Source organism: Humulus lupulus, chromosome 9 (assembly GCF_963169125.1).
Source record: "Humulus lupulus chromosome 9, drHumLupu1.1, whole genome shotgun sequence".
Lineage (NCBI taxonomy): Eukaryota > Viridiplantae > Streptophyta > Magnoliopsida > Rosales > Cannabaceae > Humulus > Humulus lupulus.
The window spans coordinates 49,997,971-50,002,841 of NC_084801.1; the positions used below are offsets into that span (position 1 = coordinate 49,997,971).

The window sequence follows — 4,871 nt, forward strand, 5'->3', positions numbered from 1 at the left end:
ATTATTTTATAATTTTGTTAAAAGAAATTTATATTATATATTTTAAATTTTAAAAATTAAATTACATATTTATATATATATTACAATATAAATTATATAAAATAAATTAAAAATTTATAATTTTAAAATAAATTATCAACATTTTTAAATTTTACATCATCATAAGTCCGTTCTATAACAGACCTATCATGATACATTATATGTCACTTGCTCATGGCCGACTTACAATTAGTGCATATAAAATTAAAGCCGAAAAAAATATTAAGTGTCCCGCCTCTTCTTCTTCACTGTACAGCCCCGCCAAGTCATTTTCTTCTTCTTCGTTCCGCCAGCGACCCAAAAGATTCTTCCTCGCTCTCTCCGATCGTGACAACGCCTTCCATCTTTCTCATGTTGGGTCATCGTTCGGCAGCATCTTCTTCCGTCTCTCTCTCTCTCTCTCACTGGGTCGTCGTTCTGCAGCATCTTCTTCCGTCTCTCTCGCTAGGTCGGTCTCTTCACTTGCTCAGGTCAATCTCTTCCTCACCCTATATTTATTCATATATGTCGTATATAAATAGTGTCTCACCATATGTCGTATATTTATTCAGGAACTTGCTCCTTATCCCACCGTTTTTATCAATGGGAATCACGAGGCTTCCAATTACTTGTGGGAATTGTGAGTATCTCTCAATTTAGTACTGATTTGGTTGGTATATTACTTTAGGTACTATGGAGGATGGGTTGCACCTATATTTATTCATATATGTCGTATACGATTTGATGGGGGGTCGGGGGTTGTGTATATTTTGAACCCAAAATGTATATACGATCTCAGTCTCTCTTTAATTTGCTTTCAGAATTTTTAAATGTATATAGGATCCCTTGCCAAACTTTTTTATAATTCTGATTTTGTTTATTATTATTAGCACATCGTTTGGGCATTTAATTTGTCAAGAGAATATAAGAACCATAATATACTTCTTTTCTCATAGATAAGTCCACTAGAATGAGCAAGTTAATTAATAATTTTCTCAGGACTGAGATCATCATCAAGAGTTTAATAGAATATTGAAATGGAATCTCATACATATATGTCGACTAGGTTTGGAATATATCTTCATATATGACTTACAAGATATATATATATATATGTATATATTATTAACTTTCATATATGTATAGGACTCTTATTATGCCTTCTTCACCACCATAAAATGATGTTTGGCATTGCTTAAGCAATAGTCACTTAATGAACTTCCCACAAACAACGATTTAAATATGATTAAAAAGGGTTTATGTTGAGTTTAAGTTTAAATTACAAAGCATAATACTTATTAACAATAACTAAGATGATGTTCCAAACAAAGTGGGTTCCAAACTAAGATATAACCAAACTTAGATTTGATTATTGTTATTCAGGCTGTTGGCGGTATACAAATTTGAGAAACCTTTGTAGCCTGGCTTCTATAGTTATTTGAATGCTTTTGTATAATGCTTTTGTTCTCTTGCTAGCCTGTAGCAGATCAAATTCATTCATTTATTTTAGTACCTCTATTTCTTATTTGTTTATTGGTGCTTTGATTCTTGTTAATTTTGAGTTTGTGTTGTTTGATTACAACAATTTTTTTTTTTCAGTATTTAGTTTTTTAATTTTTTCTATTTTTGGTTGTAAGTTCTAAATGATCAATGACCTAAATTTTTATTTGTCTAGTAATATTTAAGGTATTAATTTAATTTTGTAGGTTTTGGGTGGATATATTAGCAAGGATCATTGCCAAGTGAATTAATTTGCTTGATTATCGTTAATTGCAAGAGGTACGTATGTTCTCTTATTTTTTTTTTATAAATATTATTATAAAATGTTAGAGGAGTTTGAATATCTTAAATATTCATCTATAGTGAAGTAGGTTCTGAGATTAAAAGTGTGTGTTGCGGTGATAATGGAAGGTTGAGAGCTTGTGTATTTTAGTGAAGTAGTTTCTGGGAAATTTATTTGTGTGCTGCGGAGATATAATGAAGAAACTTATTGTGTGTTGTTTGAATTGCTTGATTCTCTATTGACAGATGGTTAGGTTACTATTACAAAGGAAATGTTGCCCAAATTCATCTAGAATTATGTTTTATTTTCTTATATTTAAATTATGTTGTGCTTGCATTGTTCTTGTTTGATTGGTATAGGGAAGCTCTGTCAAAATTTGAGTTAAAAAGATAGTGTATTAATAGGAATATGACAGCACTAAAAATTTGTTATGAGAATTTTCTACGTGCAGGAGGCTTTCAGTCCAATTTTAGGGAAACCTCTGTCGAATTTTTTCTAGGAAATGGATGAGTGCTGCAATGATGATGCTAAACTTATTTTCCCTATTGGAGTTTAGATTTCTTTAGTACGTCATGCTATCGGCCACTATGTTGAATGACCTTCTCATCTAATCATTCCTTACGATTCAGATTTGGTAAGACATTGACAATAAACTATATTTGATTAAATTATTTTTCATGACTAACATGTGTTACTTTCATGTTGAAGCTACCTAAGAAGACAAAGAAGCAAAAAAGGAATGGTTCACCAATACCTAATGCCCCAATGACACAAGAGAAGTTTCATCCTTCCCAAAGACTTCATAGTCAAAATGAAGTAGTGTCAATTATAGCTAGTGCCCTGATACTCTTCAAGATTCCTAGTGGAGTTCCTCGCTTTCTCAAGTGTCTATTAACTACCATGAAGTATGTGGAGCCAAGTTTCATGATCAAAGTTCCGATGGATTTTGAGATATTAGGCCATGAGAATGATTTATATATCTCACAAGAAGATATAGTCCACGTTGGCTTAATGGAAGAGATTGGAGCATCATGTTTATAGTTATATATCAGGTATCAAAGATTTTTAAAATAATTATAAGTTTGTTCATAACTTATTTTATAAATTTAATAGAGATATTTTTTTATGTAGGATTTTATACTTCCAATTAGTGAAAAGAGAGGATCAGTCACTTTTTTGGTTTTGTTGAGCCAATTTGGTTATCAAATGTTGAATCCACTGAAGAAGAACGAGTTGAATGGGTATCAAAGCGTATAATTGATTCACATTTGGGTCAGATGTGGTTGTTGCCATATCATAAGGGGTAAGTTTTTTACTTTTAGTATTTTGTTAGTGAATATATATAATATTAATAATGAAATGTTTTTGTGTTTCTATTAGAAAACATTGGATGCTTATAATAATTGATTTTGATCACCAATTGTGCTATTTCCTGGATTCTCTTCACAATTTTCCACCAGATGAAATCAAATCTCTCATTTCTTGGTAAAAATCTAACCAATTAACTACATACTCTTAAATTCATTTAAAATTAACATCTAAATTTTTACATTATTATTATTTAGTGTCTTTCAACATTTACGCACAAATAATGCGAAAACTAAGGAAGTTGTGTGGAGAACAGTTAAGTGTCCTTGTCAACCATTACAATCAGTACAGTGTGGATTCTATGTTATGAGGATGATGAAGGACTTCGTGACAAATGAATTTTCAATGCGATAGCTAACTAGTAACGTAAGTGAAAATATTCATTATTAAAGTTCTAGCTTTACCTTAAGATTAAGTATATTAATTCAACTCATGCAATGAATTTTGTTTTAGTGTGGCGGGAAGAACTATTACACAAATGATGAGATCAATGAAGTACGTGAAGAATTGGCACAATGCGTCATCGATTTGATGAGTACTACATAGGTCCACTCACTTTTGTTAACTTAGACATTTAATGAGATATGCTTACAATGTTAACTTAGACTTTCTTGAAGATATACACACTTTTGTTGTCCAACTATAGTTTACAATGCTTATATGAGTCATTTTGTAATTAACTTAAGACTCGTTATTTTAGATACTTAGTTCAAATTCTAGTATTTTATATTATTGTGATATATGTTTTGTTTTGTTCAGTTTGTTTGTATAAAAAAACATGATTTGTTTTGGGCGTAATACACTTTTTAAGAAAAAAAACACTATAAGTCGGTTCTACGAAAACTGACAATAGATGTCTACACCATAAGTCGGATGTGAACCGACATATCATGTTTTACACCAGAGGTCGGTGGACAACCGACCTACCATGTTTTACACTAGATGCCGGTTTGCAACCGACGTACCATGTCTTACACCAGATGTCGGTTTTCCACTGACGTACCATGTCTTACACCAGATGTCAGTTTGGCGCCAACTGACCTACCATGTTTTTACATCATAAGTCACTGCATGGGAAGTCAGTTCCTAACTGACTTATGAACATTCAGATGTCATTTTTTAACCGACTTATCATGTAATTTTTGTAGTAGTGGTGGTCAACTGGGACTATATTGAGCATCTCCACATCCTTAGTTGTAGCTAGCTTAGCCAGAGTGTCGACATTTGATTTCTGATCCCAAGGAACTTGTCTGATAATGTATTTTTTGAAGTTGTAGAGAATTTCCTAGGCCTTAGATAAATAGGCTACCATTTTGGTTCCTCAGGCTTCATAACCCCCCTAGGACCTGATTTCATGTGAACCACAAAATGTAACAAAGGCTTGACACAAATGAACATTTCTTATCCAAAATTCTCTATTCCTAGCGTCATCCTTGAGATTACTTGAAGCTACTACAATGGAATGAGATTGGAATTCACAAGCCTTGAATCTTCATGCAAGTCAAGCTTTCTTGATGAAGATCTTGGAGAAAACTAGTAATCTTGAAATCTAGAGAGAGAGAAAGAGGTGAGTGATAAATTCACCAATTAACTCAAATGACCCCTTTAAATAGTATAAGAACCCTCATTAAACTTAACCAATAAGATTAGAGCATTTTAATTTTTGTTTTAGACCTTAAAACACGTCACTATATGGTTCCAT

General features: G+C 32.1%; 1 long non-coding RNA gene across 2 annotated transcripts; it reads left to right on the forward strand.

Moving 5' to 3' along the window:
- The first annotated feature begins 216 nt into the window (after window positions 1–216).
- LOC133801270 (uncharacterized) lies at window positions 217–3,909 on the forward strand. 2 transcript variants are annotated; one of them, XR_009876806.1, is made up of 9 exons: window positions 217–509; window positions 591–658; window positions 1,725–1,797; window positions 2,253–2,435; window positions 2,510–2,853; window positions 2,933–3,104; window positions 3,182–3,286; window positions 3,367–3,535; window positions 3,623–3,909. It is a non-coding gene; the product is annotated as an uncharacterized LOC133801270 (long non-coding RNA). The 2 variants fall into 2 exon arrangements; XR_009876807.1 differs by lacking the exon at window positions 3,182–3,286.
- The last annotated feature ends 962 nt before the right edge of the window (window positions 3,910–4,871 follow it).